At 48.7% G+C, this 20,193-nt stretch overlaps 1 protein-coding gene across 5 annotated transcripts in view; it reads left to right on the plus strand.

The window, feature by feature from the left end:
* Nucleotides 1–20,193, plus strand: part of LOC135248773 (protein phosphatase 1 regulatory subunit 29-like) — a 135,315-nt gene that overhangs the window by 101,886 nt on the left and 13,236 nt on the right. For 4 of the 5 annotated variants that reach the window (XM_064323690.1, XM_064323694.1, XM_064323693.1 and 1 more), the window contains exon 3: nt 1,438–1,519. The exons of the other annotated variant lie outside the window; for it this stretch is intronic. The gene's annotated coding sequence lies outside the window, so the exon portion shown is untranslated. The remainder of the gene's footprint in view (nt 1–1,437; nt 1,520–20,193) is intronic. 5 annotated transcript variants of the gene reach the window in all.

Raw genomic sequence — 20,193 nt, forward strand, 5'->3', positions numbered from 1 at the left:
ATTAAACAAGGATTAATGTTTGAAGGCCCAGCTGCTTCTCCGGAAAACTATTGTTCTGTGGTCTTACTTCTTTACTTTTACATTCAGTAATGGCATTTTCAAGGTTTTCCTTGAACTGAGCGAGAGAGAGAGAGAGAGAGAGAGGGAGAGGGAAAGAGGGTGAGAGAGAGAGAGAGAGTTGCTATATTTTTACTCATTTTATTTTGTGTGCTGTTGGAAAAGGTCCAGTGGTGTAGTATCTCCAGATTGAGGAGACGTTTGCCGCAGAAGATCTGCTGATTTTATGGAAATCACTATGGATTTATGATTTATATCATCACGCTTGATCTTACATTGAGGTTGTCAGTATGCTGGTATTTTCCAGTAAATTATACCCATCAGTCTTCTTAGAGCATAAACTCTGAGATTTTTCTCTCTCTACATTCAAGTAATGCTTTAATCAAAATGAACAAATTACTGCTATCTGTGACAATGTTTAAAAATCCTTTAATGGCTAAGTATTCAAATACAGTTAGTGCCACATTGCTAGGAAAGATGAGTCTTTTTTCATATATACTGTGCTATAATCAATATTGCCATCTCGCTTTGCAGAACCCCTTAACCAGAGCTATCACTTGACATGTCATTAATTTTAACAGCTGGATATTTTCTGAAGCAATTTGTTCTAAGTAACGTGCCATAGGGTACAACAGCAGCATCCAATCGAACCACACTGTCGTTCTGCTGCAATACCACACACCCATGATGCCACATCACTTCTCCCTCCTGATACACAGGGCTGGGACACACACACACGCACGCACGCACGCACACACACACACACACAGAAAGACATTTACATTACATGCTACATTTAGCCGATGCTCATATACACAGCTCATGTCATTGGCGTATACAGTCAATTTATTCAGCTGAATGAGGCAATTCAGTCACATGCACTCAAGGATACAATGGCAGTGCCCCACCTGGGAATCAACCCTCCATCTACGGAGTTTGCAAGCCCGGCTCCAAAACCATTATGCTAAACTGCTGCCAGAGCAGTTGGCAGCTGTGCACATGCATACACACTGTTGAATAGTTACTGTATGCATTTACAACACATTTGCTGTAATGTTTACCATGCCCCCACACAGCTGTGAGCCAGGAACTATTACCTAGCAACTATTTTTTCCAGCGGTGCCTGTCCAGAGGTGGAAAGTCCAAGAGTGAGAAAGTGGAAGTCCTGCCATGTGTTTCTTCCATCCTTGAACTCAGTCAGCTGATTTCACTAATTTTTTTTTTTTTACCTCCTGGCTGAAAAATGTAGCTAATTAGCAAATCCGGGTGATTGGAACAAAATACTGGGGAGGACTTTTAATTTCTGAACCTGGATCTTTCTCCTCAGCACCTGCCTGAACCAATTGGCTTCAACTCGGGTTTTGTTTTTCACCCAACCAGGGCTTGCTGCCACAGACTCATCCGGGGCCAGGACTTCTGCCACAACGTACCCGGGATTCCGTGTCGGATACGCAAGCTTAAGGTACAGCTAAGGATGTCCCTTCCCTTCCGCTTAGCCCTCCAGCAAGCAGCGAAAACATTGCATTTAAGCTACGCAAGATACCTCTGGTCTTTTCCCACAAACTCAGAAAAGATATGGCAGTGTCTGGTTTTTTTTAGACTTCAACAGCTTAATCCGCAGATATGAATATGTAATTGTACAGAGAGCAGGCAGGGGTGGTGAATGCCCTGCCAGAGCTGGCTCTAACGCAGAAGCCTCCGTCTGTGGCCCAAGCGCTTCGTGTAAACGCCATCGGAAACCGCCGGCATTAGAGACTTTAATATGGTGTTTAAGGAACTGTTCACTTTCTGGAATTTTTATATTACTTCTGCTGTAGTGTATGCTCTAGATCGGCCCATGCTTCTTTTTTTGAGTGCAATGAAGGATATCTTAAATACCGAAGTTCCTGGTGGCATGCTGGCATAACAGTGGCCGCTCTATGAGTACCGTGGTTTAAAGCGAGCCACTGACAAATTGAAACTGAAGCTACAAGCACGTCCTGCTATGGAACAGGACAGCGTTTCGGCTACATCGCCAGGGTAATTCATTTTGAAGAGGGCAGGCAAGCTGGCGTGCTGAGGCGTGTTTCTGGTTTAAGCCACAGACCCAGTGATGCCCCCTACAGGCCGGTATGTATCCGACAGGTTGTGATAAAAATCATCAGATATCTAAACTATCCTTCATTGCACACGACAAACAGTATGGGTCAATTTCATAACTTACACTAGAGCAGAAATAATATATTTTTTTTTAATTCCAGAAAGTGAACTGCCCCTTTAAAAATTTTAAACGGTGGATGGTTTCTACAAGCTTGCATTTTTTAATGATTATTTAATAGGATCTAATGCTAGGGGCTTAATGGTGTAGTTTTTTACCTGAGTAACTCAGTGCCGTTTTGATAATTACCATCTTTCAGGTGATTTTATGAGGTTAGCAAGGTTCATCATAGACAACTAATATAATGTTTTTGTTAAATTCCAGTTTACCAAATTGTTAACAATTAATTGTGAAAATGATTTGGAACATAAAATTATATTCTACCCACATGCCAACCTGTCATATAATTATCTGTTACCATATGGTAGCCACACGGTAGTTTTCTTACACAGTTCCTATCCTGGAGTATGACTTTGTGTAATGACTCACAGTATATTAATTACTATTGTCCCTTGACTATAACCTGGACCCCATTCTGATCTTAAACAATCTGTCTCTGTGCATGGCAGTTATACAGTATTTACAATATCTTCTATCTATCACTTGAAAGTCACAATGATTCTTTATAGTTGCCCATATATTGGGAATTGTTGCAACATCTTGATCATGTGTTATTTCAATACAGTTTCCGTACATTTGACTTCTGCAATGGTTATTACAGTGTAATTACATGCGTATAATGCTTTGCTAATATAAACATGAATGTGAACATAGATTTCTGCCCTTGACCAGTCAAACATCTAAATTACATACATGACTGCTCAGAGAGAGAGAGAGAGAGAGAGAGAGAGTGTAGGGATGAAGATGATTCTAAGGAAGACATGGGTAGAATGGGAGGAGAGGGGGGACCCCTGGGGACAGTGGAGCGAGGAGAAGGATGGAGAGAGGGAGAGAGGAGGGGTGAGGTTGTGAGAGGGCCTGGACCTCTCTCATTACTGAGCCTGCAGTGAGTGTTATTGTCATCCCCCATGATGGCAGCTCCCAGACTGAATGAAGCTGTTTTTTTAGAGGAATGGTGATGTCAGCCAGAGGTCGGAGCTCTGGGTCACTTTTTTCTATCTCTCATTCCCTCTTTCTCCCTCCCTCTACTTCCCTCTGTGTCTCGCTGTCTATTTCTCTCTCTCTCTCTCATTCCCTCTGTTCCTCTTTCTCCCTTTCCAACTCTCCACCTCTTTGTCTCTGCCTCTTTCTCGTCCCCCTCTCTCTCTATCTTGTTGTTTCTTTCATTCTCTTTCTCTCTGGCTCCTACACATTTGTTTTTCCCGTCTCAGGAGCGTTGGGCCAAACTGAGCGAGGCTCACTCGTTCCTCAGCCTCAGCCGTTTTTTTCCAGGCGACAGCCGAGCAGAATCACCGTCGAGCTCAGTCGTGTGTGAACTTGCGCCCATGAGAAAATAAAACGGGGGCTGAAAGATCGGTCTGTTGTCTGATCTCCATGAGCAGATGCCTTTGACACCAAAGCCAGCCGCTCCAGGACCTGAAGCTGAGCGCTTAGGCCGACAACAGGCCTGAAACCACGTCAGGCTTTGAGGCCCGTGCCGAGAGAGATCGGACAGACTAGCGAGGAACACGAGGAGGGAGAGCGTCTCCCCGCTGTGCACAAAGGTGCCCGTGTGATGCAATATCCTGAGCAACACTGGCAATTGACTCCGGTAACCCCCCTTCGTCACCCAGCACCTTTCTTCTGTACCCCCCCCCCCCCAAAAAAAAGTAGCGTTTATGAAAGCAGAAGGAGCGAGAGCTTCCTCCCGCGCGTTTCACGTCTGCTGTCCGCTCTTGTGCCGTTTCACACCGGCGAGCCTGATTTTCAGTTATTAATAAATGAGACTCGTTCTGCAGCAGAAGGGCTGAGGTTTGAGCCGTGGCTCGTGCTCAATGAACTGTCCCAGCCCCCATCGGGATGGGGCTGTAAATGGACCGTAATTGCACATTAAGCAGACCGGCCCGAACGCGAAGGCCTAAAGCTTCCCGGGAACTAAGTGGATAAACGAACGAAACGAGCTCCCAATCTAAATGTTTACCCCAAAAAACCGCGAGCTTCGCGGCCAAGGCGCGGCGCATAAACACGAAATTAAACGGCCTTTATTATGCGGGGAGGCCTGTGACTGGCGGCGGTGTGGAGGGGAGCGTCGGCAGCCTTCGCCAGCGAGCTGAGATTACCTGCGGCGTTCCGCTCTTTAGCCGTTAGCGTGCGCTAATTAGAAGTCGGGATTTGGGCCCGGCGGCGCACCCTCGTGTCGGGGTGCGTGCTCCGCCCCAGCTGCTCCGCTGGCCGGGGGGAGGGGGGGGGGGGAGCCGCGTCGCCATGGCTCCCTCGTTGGCGGGAGGCTGTGCTGGGAAACGACGGACCCCGCGGCGTGCGGCGGCAGGAGGGCGGTGATTAATGGCGCCGATCGTATCGGCCGCGATATCGACGGCTCGACGGGGGGCCTGCGTGTGGCCGGGGGCCCGCGGAGCGGGGGGGCGGCGGGGAGTCGCGCGGGGGCAGGGGGGGGGGTTTCCGGCACGGGAGCGCAGCGCACGTTTGCCTGGAACATTCCGGATCGCGCCTGTCTCTGTCTCTGCTGCCAAGCTTCAGCTGTGATATGGTGTTGGGAAAATTGAAGCGCAATGTTCCAGATGGCGCGCTGGTCATTCGCATTCACGTCATTCGCAGAGGCTCTGTGATGGTGATGTCACGCCCCCTGGGTGGAGGCTGGCTTCATCGGCCACAGCTGGCTGTCCGAGTGGTCACTGCTTTGGAAGGGAGATGGCTGGCTGCTGCATAGGGCGTGCTCCTTTGATCAGAGTCTCCCACAGCAGGTCTGAGGGGAGCTGACTATTGTGTGTTATCGCAGTTTTACCTCCCTGGTCCAGCAGCATGTTTCTCAGGTAACGCTGGTACTTAACACCTCCGTGTCAGCTGACCCCGTGGGCGCCAGTTGCACTAACATGCCCCACGTTATAAAAAAAAAGAAAAGAAAAAAAAAACACCTATGAAAATGAAATCGATTCCCGCTCTCTGGCTGTTTGGGCAAATGGCGCGAAGGTTAGCAAGGTGTTTTCTGTCTTCCAGTGCCACAGGGACATGGAGCAGTGCGCAGGTCAGTTGTACATAATATTGTACAGTGATGAGGGGTGGGGGGGAAGGGGGGGGGGGGGGGTTGCGGTGGGGGGTTGACTAAATTGGCTCTCAGAGTCTCTGCTCACAAAACCCTGAAGCACCCAATCCTGTGCCCCTGTGTTCAGGCACGCTCTCCTCCCTGCGCCCCTGTATTCAGACACCACTCTGTGTTCAGACGCGCTCTCCTCCCTTCGTCTCTGTGTTCGATATGACTGCCGACCTGTCACCCCATATTTCCGAGGGTGGGGAAGGTTGGGGAGGGGGCTGTGCTGGGAGCTGTGTTGGTTTCACGCTGCTGTTTGGTTTTGCTTTATTTTCCCTCCCGAAACGCACCACGGCTAAAACATCATGACCTCCCCCAGCTGTCCCAGCGATTCCGTAGCGACCTCCCAATGAACGGCCCGTTAAAGATGAAAGATGTAGCTGAATTCTGTGCAGGCGAAGGCACGGTCGGTTCGTGTTTCGCTCACTCGAACGTACCCCGAGCGTCTCTGTGAGTCCATCTCGAGCCCAGGAGCAGCTGCTGATTCCTGGAACGGCGGTCGCCCCAGCCCGCCCGCCCGCCCGCCCGGCGGCGCGAACTTCCAGCGTTTTTTTTTTCTTCTGTGGTTTTATTTCGCCCACAAAAGGGCCGCTGCTGCTCTCAGCCTCCGTGCGTCCTCGGTGAGATAAAAGCGGTCTGGTCCGTACGAGAGCGCTGCAGTGCGTAATCACGGCTCTTAAGCCATTACTCTACCGCGCCCCTGCGCCGCTTCCCAAGAGCTCTGACAGCTGGGTCTCATTTAGTCTCTTTGAAATAAGGACAAACCGCCCAATCAGGTCCCTGATCATCCTTTGTCTTTCAGTAAGATACCTCTAATTCTCCACCCCCCCCTTTGATTGTATGTGTATTGTAGAGCAGGAGGTATACATGCCATGAAGAGGCTCTTGGCATGTTATAGTTTTAATGGGGAAAACCATTAGATGAAGCAAAAGTACACACACACATACACACAAACACACTCACATACACGTAGATATTCGCACGTACGCTACAACCCCACACACACACAAACACACACACAGACACTTACACACATCCAATGCAGGGGCAAAACACGGTGTACCTGTGCACTCTCTTGCGCTAATAATCATAATTTGATGCTAACCCTCCCCGGGAAAGGAGGCAGCGTGTGGCGAACAAAGCCGCCGAACCAGGGGCGTGGAGCAGAACGACGGGGTCCCCACCGCACGGACCCCGGCCCGCGTGTCTCCCAGCTCCTCTGGGCCCGCGGCGCTAGTCCCTTCTTTAGCCTCCCGCTAACTGAAGCGCTAATGCGCTTGGCGCTGCGGCTGCGGGGAGCCGCGGGACAACAAAAGAGACTTTTGGGGGCTTGAGGAGAGGTCGTGGCGCTCCCCCCAGACAACCTGCGGCCCTTTGAGGGAGAGATAACGAGACGCCTGCATCTTTACAGCTGTCGAGTGATCGACTGATCCCCCCCCCCCACCATCCGGACCGCTAATCCGTAGCCTCTCCGCGTGCCGTCCTCTTATCTGCGAGCTTGCCGTGTGCTTACCGTGGGCACGCGGGACTGCAAACTGTGCTTTCAGAAGGTGATATTTCATCTGAAAATATGGTAACATCAATTGAAAAAAGTGTATGATGGCGGATGACACGAGGCCGTGTCGGCAATCAGAAATCTTTTTTTTTTTTTTTTATCCACCTGCCTGGCTGTTTATTAAGCAAGAACTTCTCCCCACGACGTCTTCACGTCTTCTCCCTCCCTCTCTTCGTTCCTCCTTCTCCTTGGCGACCTACTTTGGAGACGCAGAGAGGGAAGAGCGGAACAACAGAAAAAAGGAAATAAGTCAGTCAAATTCATTAGTTTGTTTCGCCGCCCTCAGCAGAAACAGGCTATGCGCAATGATAACTATGACAACAGCAGCGCGAAAGAGGAAAGTGTGATGTATTGAGGCTGAGCATTGAGGAGTGAGGGGTGGGGTGGGGTGGGGGGGTTGAGGGAGTGGAGGAACTGAAAGCATGGGGGTGCCGGCAAGGCCTGCTGGATGGGGGTCATTTGCATCAAGGGGTCAAGGAAGTGCTTGAACTAATTTCCATTAGACGCCACAAACCCCTCTCCCGAGCCTCAGTGTTGACCCAGGCATATTCCTATCCTTTTTTTTAAACCGCTCATTTATTTTTATTTTTATTTATTTATTTCCTCTTACCCAGAGCCCGCAGTCGGTGTGTGTCCTAGTTTGTTTTTGTTCCCACTTCCTCTCTTGAAAACAGAGGAAGCTGGGAGGACAAGCAGCACACCAGCTGGTCTGGTCTGTTTGTACAGATGACCGCGGTGGCTGGACTCCTGTAGCACTGGGGGCACGGGGGGCTTGGTCCAGTCCCCATGGGCCCTCGGCTCCCAAAACAGGAACATGGCACTCACCTACCAGACCCCTCTGTGCTGCTACCTCCGGGCGTCTGGCACCTCCCCCCCCCCCCCCGCCTGCATGGCTGCACTTTTTGTACTTTTTGTTCCGGCCCCCCGGTGGTGGAGTGAGCTTCCCACTGCAGTCAGGGCAGCAGAAACCCGGCCCGTCTTCAAACACGGACTAAAGACTCCCCCCCTCAGATCGTACCATGACTCCCCTAGACCAACTTTAGATATTATTTCTTCTTTACTCTTTTTTTCCTTGGATTTCCTTTTGGATAATGTTATAGGTATAGCTGTGTAAGATAGATGTGTCTAGTAGTACCTTCTTTTTCAAAACTATAAATAGCTGCTTGTCAGGTTAACATTACACTTAGTGATTATAAATAGCAGTCTCTTCCCGTATTCTTGTATTCCTGAGAGTAGCACTGACGTTCTCCACTGCCGTTCATTACTCTAGATAAGAGCATCTGCAGAGTGACTGTAATGTAATGTAATATGATCTCGCATGGGAACCCAGAATAAAGAGACCAACGTAAGAACACAGAGAGGAAAGGAGAGGCTGATGCTAGGGAGTAATGTGACTTAGAGTGGAAAATAAAAGAAGAACATGGTAAAGTATGGGGATGTGCCTCCTTAGGGAGGGATTGTGTACGGTATAGAGACAGAAATTGGATGGGGAAAGAAACGGGATGAAGGGACACATTTTGAAGGGAGCGGGGGCAGTGTCATGAGTTCCCAGAGTGATGGATTGAAATGTCAGCGCCGGGTGGGTGATGTGCTCACAGACGCGGAGTCTAAATGGAGGAGGGACAAAAAGAACTAAAAGAAGGAGAACGGTAGACTGTGAAAGGTTAACTAAATGACAGAAGCGGTGTGCAAAATGTCAAGTATCAGAAGATAAAAGAGGAGAGTGGCTTTTTTTTGCTCTTGGAAAGTCACCCCTAAAGCCATGTTAGTGTGACATACACATACGCAAGCACACACACTTACACACACACAAACACCCCCCCCCCCAGGACACACACACACACACCTGACAACTACACTCAGGTTCAGAAGAGGAGTTTACGTCACGCTGTGCAAGGTATCAAGGCTGTTATAAATCACAGACAATTGCTGTTCGAAAACACCTAAAACAGGGAAGGTCAAATTCAGTCTGATGGCCAAAGATGTTACAAAGCTCAAGGCCCCCTGCTGTCTATCCTTTTTTTAATCGTCCGTTGCATCCCAGAACACAAGCCGCTAGACAGAACGTCTCAGAGACAAATAAGAGAGATTCAGAGAATGGAACTGTTCATCTCACTCCTGCTTGTTGCTATCACGTGCTTTGATTGTATGGACAAGAATGGCTGTTTTCAAAGTACAACTTATATTAGTGTGTTAGTCATCATCATCATCATCATCATCGTTTGGAATATTGACATTAAATTCTACCTCCTGGAAATCTGGCATCGCTGAGGCATGTGCTTTTGGTGTCTCATGCTACGCCACAGGCAGACAAGTCGAATCAAATCAAACTTTATTCCTATAGCACATTTTGTGCAGTTGCGATGTAATGCTCTTCACACATCATAATAGGATAATAAAAGAGGTCATAAACTCAATACCCATAAAGCAACAGTTAAAACATACATGAGAATGGTAAAACAGGGCAGTAAGAATAATAAGTGTAATAAAAAGACAACCATTTGTGATGTCACTCATTTTGCATGCTGTAACGTGTCCCACGGGTATTCCAATGCTTTAGGGTCAGGTTCGTCATCACAGTAAAACCTTTCACCCATCCATTATCGAACCCGCTTATTCCAGGGTCGTGGGGAGTATACCCAGGACAGTTGGCCAATCTATCACAGGACACACACACCCTTAGCTTGGGCAATTTAGAGTCTCTAATTAGTCTAACCTTTGTAACTATGTAACTGTGGGAGAAAACTGGAGGAAACCCACGTGGACACCATGGGAGAACATGCCAACTCTGCACAGAAAGGTCCTGGCTGGGACTCAAACCAGTACTACCCGCTTCACCATGCCGCCCTCAGAACCTTTCAGTAGTTTATTGTTTTTCTTGTTCACTGTATTTGGACATGGGCAGTGGGATTGCACAGGCTGCCAGTAACAGAGCAAGCAAAAAAAAAAAAAACCAACAAAACCAAAATCACACCTCCCCTGATCCTCTGGGTCTGAAAGGATAGCGCGGCGCACGTGTCTGCTCACAACGAGCAGCGCTCTGCGGAGCAGGCGCTAGGAGAGGGGCATATTACCGTCTGTCGAGTTCGCGGCTGTTTCCGTTTGTTGGTACAAACTGAGCGCCGGGTGCATCCCCCCCTCCCCGGCCTCTCCGCCCGGCGAGAAGCACAGACAGCAGCTTGCCGCCGGACGCCGGGGCCCGGTGAAGACGGGCAGAGCGGCTTATCGGGACGGGCGGCGAACCCGGCCGAGTTCGCGGTGCGCCGGAGTCTGTGAACGAGGGGCCCGGGCGTCTGTGGGCCCCTCTTTCTGTAGCGCTGCTCTCCGCCTTCAAAACCATGCGCAAAACCAGCATTAGTCACCCCTAATACCCGTTCATTTTTTTGGCATTTCTTTTGCTGCTGAAAAAAAAGCAATACCTGGATATGGAATTTTTGTGATGTATTGCTGCCCCCTCCCCCCCACCCCCCACCTCCACAGTCACGGTGTGTTCTGATGAAAGGCTTGGTTACAAAATCCAAAGGCGCCTCATGAAAAAAAAACAACCACGACAACAACAGTGTTTATTACAGACATATCAAAATTCTGTTTGGACATACTACAGCGCGCCAGTGATGTTGATTACAGGATCGCATTTTGCTTTCGCAATAACGTTTACGCTTCAGTGGCCTGGCGTGCAGTCGTTGTTATGATTTCATTTAAATGGTGATTATTCCATGTGTGTAATAAAAACAGTGCACACGGTTCATCTGCCGTCTGCCACAGGAGCGAATGGCTTTTTATGTGAGTGCAAAGCTCCCTGTGCCTGCAGCAGTATTGCAGTAGGTAAGGGTGGGTTCACTGTTCTCCTGCCTCAGTAAGTGTGCATCAGTGTCCTGGAGCATTTTAAAAACACGAATCTGAGTACAGACCTGTGTGCGTTTCCTACTTCCCAGAGTGGTTTACCTTCAAGGTTCAAACTGTAAAAAAAAAAGATTTTAATATTTCATTTTTCAAAGTAACTTAAAAAAAAAAGTTTTTAGCATAATTAAACAACTAATGAATTTTATGTGGCGTAATAACTTAAAAGTCTAAAAAGTCTAATCTAAAAGTTAAGCACAAAACAAAAAAAAAAAAATTAGTGTAGTACCTTGCCTTGAAATTTTGAGCTTTATCAACTTTTTAGTTTTTGTTCTTAACTGAACATTCAAATGCTGATGTAACAGTCGCTGCTGGTAATTGTAAGCGGTGAACTTCCAGAGTACTTATAAATTTAGAATTTAGAACAGTTTTTTTCCGAAGAGGCAGCTTTGAAGGAAGCACCAGGGAAAAACCGGGGAAACCTCTCGTTCCCACTCATCTGTCACACGTCCTGCAACGGCACAAAAATCCGGAGTAGGAGGCGCAGCAGGAGGCCGAATGAGGCGCCAACCAGACGCAGCATTTGAGAAAAATTTGAGAAAGCCAACAGGAAGGAAGGAAGATATTGCTCTACTCGGCAGATAGATTAGTCTTGCCTTTGGACGTGGCGGAAGGCCGACACTACAGTACTTGCAGCCAATGACGGCCTTGCATCCGCTGGCCTGTGACCTGTCAGTCTGGGCCTTACACCCCATTATCTGTCTCGTAAGCGTGACTGGCAATGAGAGTATGTACAGCGACGTGCCTGGTGTTTTTTTTAACATGCTCATGAGCCCCGCACGAATACATATCGTGACCCTCCTGCTAATTGCGGACAGTCTATCACAGCCTTCAAGCTGTTCCTCTAGGATGAATCACATCAGGCAAAAAGGAAAGAGGGAACCTGACCGATAGCAATTACTCAGGGTGATTACTGTAGAATAGGATAGAGAGATGGGTAAATAAAGAGAGAGAGAGAGAGAGAGAGGCAGCCGAAAAGGATGATGGTCTGTCATAGAGGGACACTGTGTCACTGTGGCAGCACCAACACTGATGGCAGCCAAATCATGACAAATGGAACCTATTCTCCTTCTTGCATCCCCCCCCCCATACACACACACCCAAGGCCCAAGAACACATATACACACAAGCCTTCTCTCCCAGCTTCACATTAACGCTGATGCAGCTGTGGGACGGGTCATCTGCATTAGAGCTTCCTGCTGACGAGCCACCACCCCTACCCCCTCTGTGTGTGCAGTTGCTATGGCGCGTATCCCTGCCGCTGCCTCACCTCTGTCCCTATTTATTATGCCACAAAGCAACCCAAAGCAAATCCTCTCCCTCCACCACTACCACCCGTACATGCCCTGCTCCCTGTCTTTCCATTTTATCTCCCTGTCACCTCCTTTCACCTCCTGTCACAGCCACATATGGAGATAGGGAGCTCTGCAGCCAGGACCAGGACTGGACAAATCAAATCAAAACCGTTTTTTTCTTTTTTAAAGAGTAGTGAGAGAGCAAGTGTCAGCCGCTCGTCACCAGGGAGAGAGAACAGGGACCTCTTGACCTCTTGACCTTTACACTATGATTAGGGTAATGTTAATGGGTATCACATTATAAAGGGCATAATTATCAATATGCCCAGTTAACTGTATATACTGTATATATGTATCCAGCATCACACCCTCGTACAGTATATTAATTCTGTCATTTTCTGAGGACTCTACAGCTAGGAAGTGTTGCAAGTTGGCTTTGAGTTAATGTTTTCCTTTTAATTGTTCTCTGAGAGAATAGTTTAGAGGAACCGAGGAGGAGATTTGCTCTTTAATTAGCTTGATAGCTGAGTTAAAATGGCCGTTTACTTGTTCATTAACAAATTGTGCTTATGGTCTCCTTAGCGAAGGCACAAACAGCAATTTGACTGACTGCTTTTTCTTTTGTAGTTTTTACTTGTGGTTATCATCATTATTTTGATTATTTATAAAGACTCCCAGTCGTAAGAATAACGAGAAGTCATTAAACCATTGCGGGACCGATTACAGTAGATTTTTTATTAAATATGAGCAACACCTGTGTCAGGGCCAATGTTTTATTGACCGCGGGGGCAATTAAAAGCCAAACAACAGCCAGCGTTCTCGTTCCAGGTTAGTCACGGCCAACTTATCTTTCATGCCCATAAATCTATTTACAAATGTTCTTCCTCTAAAAAAATGTGAATAAGCCCTCTATGCAGGCTAGAGATACAAGTTTGAAACAGAACAATGCCTGTGACAAACCGATGCTCTTTCAATCTGATGAAAAAAAACGAATTCCATCTTTCTTATCGGTTTTTATCTGGCATTTTGAAAATGAGGTATTATGGATATATGAGTACAATGAGGCCTGGTATCTATGCATTTAAATGGTTATTTGCCGTAACTTCACAAAAAAAAGTGGTTGACAGCATGGTAACCAGGGAACAGGAGGCGGTTCCCCGCTAGGCATCCTCGTGAGGGGCTCGCTACAAAGCCATCGCTGCTCACCTCATTTTCCTCCGGCACCGACAGTCTGGAGTCAGCGAAGCACAATCGCTGCGCCCCGCTTTTCACCACAGTACCGCGGTGTTTATATCTCACAATGATGTATATTTCGTCGTGGTTCAACGGCATGCAATTCAGGAATGAGCGGGGCTTTTTGTGGAAAATAAAGTGTGTCAGAATGGCTCGAAAATCCGAACAAATTCATTTTTCGTAAAGAATTTCCATGTCCAGGCAACATCTCCGAAGGTTGAGACCCGCAGAGAAAGTGAGAAACACTCAACACGTCGAGGCAAGAAGCCTAGAAAACTTACAAGAAAAATATAATAGAATGAAAAGGGGCATGTAATCCAGACTGATGTTTTGGCACTACAAGTTTCTTCCTCTAAATCTGTTTGATTCAGCAAGTATCCTGGGAAAAGAAGTTATTTGCTGATCATGGCCTTGGCTATGTTCTCCCACCCCCCGGCTGTTTTTTTGACAATGGGTTTTTACGTCTATTTGGACTTTTAGCTTCCCTAAACAGTGGAAACTGTATCCACGTCGTGTCTTAACACCTTCATTTTATGCATTTACCCCATTGCCTCATGGGAAACCCCCAGCGGAGACAGTCGGAGCATCACCACGGCAACTGGCAGGCGGCGCGAGGCGCGTCTTCCGCCAGATCTTGCGGTGTCTCCAGGCGGGGCTCCGGAGTCCGGTCGCCCTCTCCCCCCCCCCTCGGCACGCTTCTGCCGCTAACGAGACGAGCGGGCCGCTCGTCCCAAACAGCCGGCACCGCCCCCGTCTTCCCACGTCCCTCGCCGGCGGAATCCAAACAGCCCCGCCGTTCGCCGGCGCTGCCGGATGTTTACCGAGACGCGAGGCGCGGGACTGACAACGAGGAAACGATACCCGGCCCGAGTCCTCCTTCGGCACCCGTCAGCTTCATTATACACACATACGCTCCCACCCACGCGTGCGCATGTACGCGCGCACACCAGCACACAATGAATAACAGAGCAAATACATATGGATCGTATAGAGTATACGTGTGTGTGGGTTAATGGCTATATTTATGGAGAAAACCACATGGGGCCATCTGTCTCATTATTTTAAATAAATAAATAATTTTTAAAAATAAAAACCAGCCGTAATGAGCAGACGTATTGCGGTCCCCGGCTCTCCGCCGCATTACGCAACGCTGGCGTTCTGACCTTCTTCGACTGAGGCGCTCGCTCGGCGGCGGAAGCGTCGCGGTGCGCCGTGACATTTCGCCGTGCACGACGGGCGGGCCGCGCTGCGGGGAGGGCGCTGCCTGCTTAACCGTGACGAGCCGGGCGCTCGCGCGCCGGGCTGCGTGCGGACGGAGGCGGCGGCGGCGGCGGCGGCCGACAGCGGTTCTGTGCGACGCGCTAGGCGTGTGTGTTTAAATTAAATGCGAGGCGGTAGACCGTGAGGCTGACATTGTGGCTGTGCAGACAGTCGGGGTCCATTATTAAAGGGGATTTTAATATCATGCCGGTGCTCCCTGGAGCGGCGTTCTCGTCCGCGCCGGAGTTGCTCTCTCCTCTCAGGTGTGTCCTGTTACGCTGAGAAGGGAGGACTATTGTAGGAAGAGGAGAAATGGAAAGGGCAGCATTGTGCAGACTAGCCCCCGTCCCTGTTTGGAGCACACGGCGGCTGTCACTGCGAGACACAGCTCTCCCGCTGATCTGTCTGCATAAAACTCCCCTGCCCTAGCACAATGTGTGTGTGTGTGTGTGTGTGTTCACGTGTGTGTGTGTGCGTGTGTCCATGTGTATGCGTGTGTGTGCGTGAGTCTGTGTGTGTGTGCGTGTGTGCGTGCGTGAGTCTGCATGCGTGTGCGTGCATGCGTGTGTGTGTGCATGTGTGTATGTGTGTACGTGTGTGCAGGTGTGCTTGTGCATGTGCGTGTGTGTGTGATTGTGTGTGCGTGCGTGTGTGTGCGCGCATGTTTGTGTGTGTATGTGTGTACGTGCGTGTGTGTTCTTGTGAGTGTGTGTGCGTGTGTGTGTGTGCATGTGTATGTGCGTGTGTGTGTGCATGTGTGTGTGTGCGTGCGTGTGTCCATGTGTATGTGTGTGAGTGTGTGTGCGTGTGTGTGTGCATGTGTGTATGTGCATGTGTGCGCGCATGTTTGTGTGTGTGTGTGCATGTGTGTATGTGCATGTGTGTGCATGCGTACAGGGATAGCGTCTCCTGGAGGGTGCTGTAAGGATAGAGGCTGATCAGAGGAGTTGTCTGTGCTAATGGGATCTTGGTGTCACTGCCTTGTCTCCCTGTGCCAGAGCGATGTGCTGGAGGAAGGGATCACACTCCAGTCTCTGGACAACTTCCAATGCAGATTTGAATTTACATTTTCTTCACATTTTCTTCACCTGGCTTATGAGTCATTTGTCCGCTAAGGGCCCAAGAGAGATGTAGGAATGGACGGCAGCTGAATTTCCGGCACGTTCTTTCAAACAGAAAGCGCACCCTGTCTGCCTGCTGCTCGCGCCCCAGTTGTCCGTCCCGTCCCCCCCCGGGTGAGAGAGGAGCGGGGAGCGGGTTCTGGCTTCTCCTGTGCCTGCTGATGAGCTCCACTCCCCTCCATTCACCGTGCATCGCTCATGTTGGTCAAAGTCCACACCCCGGGCCCAAACCCGACCCATATATCTCTGCTCCAGCATCTGGGAGTGGTGTTCGGCCTGTGCTTGTCCAGACTAGGTAAGAGGGCCGTGTTTGGCTTTGCAGACCCCGTTTGTGACCACTAAATAAGGTTTGCGCAGTTGTGAAATTCAGAAGATTTCGTGCATAATTCAACAACTCACTGTCTCACTGACTAAAATCATGAGAGACAGATGAACCTGTGTTTTGGGCATTTCTTTGGGCCATTTCTTTGATTTTTTTTATTCATCTTTTTTCTTTTACTTGGAAAATCCAGTGTGACACGTTGTCACAGACCTTAAAAGTGCTGTATTTTTGGATAATGATTAATAAATTCTATCGCTTATGATAGCTTCATTCCTGTTTCATCTGAGATAATAATTTTTTTGCCTGGTAATAGCACTTTGGAGCTTTTGATGTGCAGTAAATAAAAATCATAAAGTATATTTATTGAAAGAAAGATTCTGTGAAGATTCTATTAATTTTATTGCAGGCTGTCGTGTGATTTGCGTTACAGATGTGGGTGAAATTAATATTCTTTTTAATATTCTTTATATTACATCATAAAACTTGACATTCTCATAAACATGACAGTTTTTTTTACAACGAAACAGCATTGACATTATAAAATTAATATTTAGAAGCTGCTCAATTATATAAAAAAACATTTTCATGGTCAAATCTCCTTCAGACTGCAATTTCTGCCTCCTGTCAATCAACATATTGTGGAGTGACATTCTGTACTGCAGTGCTGTGTTACAATATTTGTGTTGATATTTATTTGCTCTTATCTGCCATTTATCAATCAGTCACAGTTCTCTAGGGTGACTTACAGTTGCTTGCGTCAGACATATAGCCTGTCATTCCAGCAGGGCCGGCTCGGAGGCTGTTTGGGTCAAGTACTCTTTTTCATGTGCTGTACACAGGATTTGAACCTGCAACCCCCTGCTGCAGTAACAGCACTCAGGGCTCAGTGAGTGCTGCTGAAAGCCCATGCTGGCCAATCAGAGCTAAGGGCAATGAGCCACCGGCACACAGTGTGTGCGTGTGTGTGTGTGCGTGTGTGGGTGTGTGTGCGTGTCTGTGTGGGTGTGTGTGCATGCGTGTGAGAGTGTGTGTTCATGTATGCATGTGTGGGTGTGCGTGCGTGTCTGTGTGGGTGTGTGTGCATGCGTGTCTGTGTGGGAGAAAGTGTATGTGTGTGCGTGTGAGTGTGTGTGTGTGTTTGTGTTTTTGCGTGTGTGTGTGAGAGAGAGAAAGTGTGTGTGTGCATGCGTGTGCGTGTATGTGTCTGTTTGTGTTTGTGGGCGTGCGTGCCTGTGAGAGAGAGAGTGTATGTGTGTGTGTGTGTGTGTGTATGTGTGCGTTCGTGCGTGTGTGTGTGAGAGAGAGAAAGTGTGTGTGTGCATGCGTGTGTGTGTATGTGTCTGTTTGTGTTTGTGGGCGTGCGTGCCTGTGAGAGAGAAAGTGTATGTGTGTGAGTGTGTGTTTGTGTTTTTGCGTGTGTGTGTGAGAGAGAGAAAGTGTGTGTGTGCATGCGTGTGTGTGTATGTGTCTGTTTGTGTTTGTGGGCGTGCGTGCCTGTGAGAGAGAGAGTGTATGTGTGTGTGTGTGAGTGTGTGTGTGTGTTTGTGTTTTTGCGTGTGTGTGTATGTGTCTGTTTGTGTTTGTGGGCGTGCGTGCCTGTGAGAGAGAGAGTGTATGTGTGTGTGTGTGAGTGTGTGTGTGTGTTTGTGTTTTTGCGTGTGTGTGTATGTGTCTGTTTGTGTTTGTGGGCGTGCGTGCCTGTGAGAGAGAGAGTGTGTGTGTGTGTGTGTGTGTGCGCGTCTTCTTTAATCCATGCTTTTATCACTGTATCTGTGCTTTTAGCACTGGACAATCCCCCCTGGGCAGAGGGATGCTATCATATCTCTTAACTCTGCGTGCGGCACACCTGCTCTTGGCTGCCCTTGCAGAGAGGCCCAGAGGGACCCGGCACTTCCCACACATGCCCTGTCTGCTTTTCTTTACCCACTCCCTTCCCCTCCTTCACCCCCGGGCGCCTCGTAGTGTTTACAAAGATGCAGTTTGCGAAAGCGCCGCGCGCAGAACTGAGATGAGGGCTGAGAGAGATGGAGGTGAAGCCCCAGGGCTCGGGCGTGGTGTGTGTGTGTGTGTGTGTGTGTGGGGCCGCTGCACACAGAGTTTACTTTCATTTGAAAAGTAAAGTGGGAGGTAAAAGAACGGGGAGGCGCGGTTCATTTTTATCGCATTTGCCATTTGTCGCGGGCATTATGGAGCTCACTGTTTGTGATCATTCATGATATTGGCAACCGATGACCTTTCACTGCTGTTTGATTGTTTGTTTCGGCAGTCGGTAGAGGGATAATAACGCGTTAGGAATAACCTGGAGATACCCAGGGTTACAGATGCATTGAGGGCGCCATCTCGCTCAGCGGGGGGGTGGGGGGGGTGAGGAAGGGGGGGGTGATGCAGTGAAGTCCTGTGGAGGCATGAGGTTACCACCGTGGTTCAGACATTTGACATGACCATCTTTGTCAGCGCTGCAGCCATCTCAAGCCTCGACCGAAAAACTCCCCACCCCGTCCTGTCTGCGTGTCTGTGGCTGATGACCAGGCCCGGGCTCAGGGCCCTCGACCTGGCGGGGAAATGGTTAATATCACCCTGGGCTGGGTTCACGTTTACTTCAGCAGCACGTTGCGTGACACTGAACGATTACTCAGCTTCATTTCTAGTTCTGACAAACTGGATTTAAAAAAAGTTACCTTCATACCTTTTTTAAAATCTAAAGGATATGATGTTTGCATTGCAATGTAATGTTATCCTGTTCTGTTGTTGTTATGAATCTGAGAGCATCTTTCCTTGGATTGCTATTCTGCTGTAAAATTGTTTACAAAAAAACTTGTTTAAATCAGAGTTACTAAACTGCCGTAGGACAAAATAAAGGAGGAAAAGCCTTTATTAGAGATCAGAATTTATTTAGAGTTTATTTAAATTAGAGATACTAAACTATCTAAATTAGAGATCGCAGGTCTCGGGACAGAAGGAGGTGCTGCCATCAGAGAGAGGTGCGGCGTGAGTGCAGGGCGCTGATGTAATCGCTGGCAGCTCCGTTCCAGAGCGTTTCACGACCGAGGTTCTCTGAGGACATTTCACACTCAACCGTACGGCGGGAGGAGAGAGCCCTCGCAGCCTCCTTCCGTAACGAACGGGGCAAGAGCCTCTCAGGAATTATTCAGCACCCAAACACAATCAACGGTTTGCTTTCCTCGCTTAACTTTGGGGCTAATAACTCTCCGCTGCCACCAAACCAAGGCCCGGGTTCAATCAACAGTTGTCCTTTTGCTTAAACTAGCAATTAAACGCGGGCGCTTTTTTTTTTCTTTCTTTCTTCACAAACGCGAGGTTTGAGAGATAAGCCATCACCAGAAATGAATGAAAACAAATGTGTTTTAGCTGGGAAAAATGGTGGCGCCGGCACTTTAGCGAAAGTTGAAGGAGGAATCAGGGAGTCCCGTGTGCAAATTAAGCTAGCCGCGGAGGGGAGCTGGGCTGAACCGGCAGGCCTGTGGAGCTGGCGAAGGAGCAGGGGATTAAAGTTAATGGGGAAGCCCGCTTAATAACAGGGATGAAAAGAGGCGCCAGTGGGGCAGCGCTGTTGAGAGAAGGGCCAGAAACGAGAGCTGGCGTTAGCTTCAGTGAAGCCTGCGGTGCCCCTCCCTCCTGTTCTTTGTGCTGTGGTCTCGTAGTTCAGCTGTGATGCGTCTCCTCTGGTCACGCTGGCTCTGACCCCCCCCCCCCCTTCCCTCTCCTGCCCCATCCTAGCCCTATCCCCCCCCCCCCATCTGTCAGTAGGTCAGTACTTCCTCAATGTAGATTCGGCCCTAATTAAATGTTCCTTTGGGCCATTTCACACAGACCTTTTAATTATATCAACGCTCTGTTGGTGTCGGTTGCTCTGGTAAAAGTAAGGAGCAGGCGGAGAGGAGGGAATGAACAGACCTGATACAGACAGAGGGATAATATAGACAGATAGATAGATGGGGAGAGAGATACCTGAACTGTGACCTGTATCCAGTATTGGTATATATAGTACACATAAATAATTTTTCAGCATGATAGGAAAACCGCAACGCACCTTGCCTTTCTCTAAGAAATGGGTGCAGGAAGGAAAATAGGTTCCATTTGTCATGAT

This window comes from Anguilla rostrata, chromosome 2, assembly GCF_018555375.3.
Source record: "Anguilla rostrata isolate EN2019 chromosome 2, ASM1855537v3, whole genome shotgun sequence".
Lineage (NCBI taxonomy): Eukaryota > Metazoa > Chordata > Actinopteri > Anguilliformes > Anguillidae > Anguilla > Anguilla rostrata.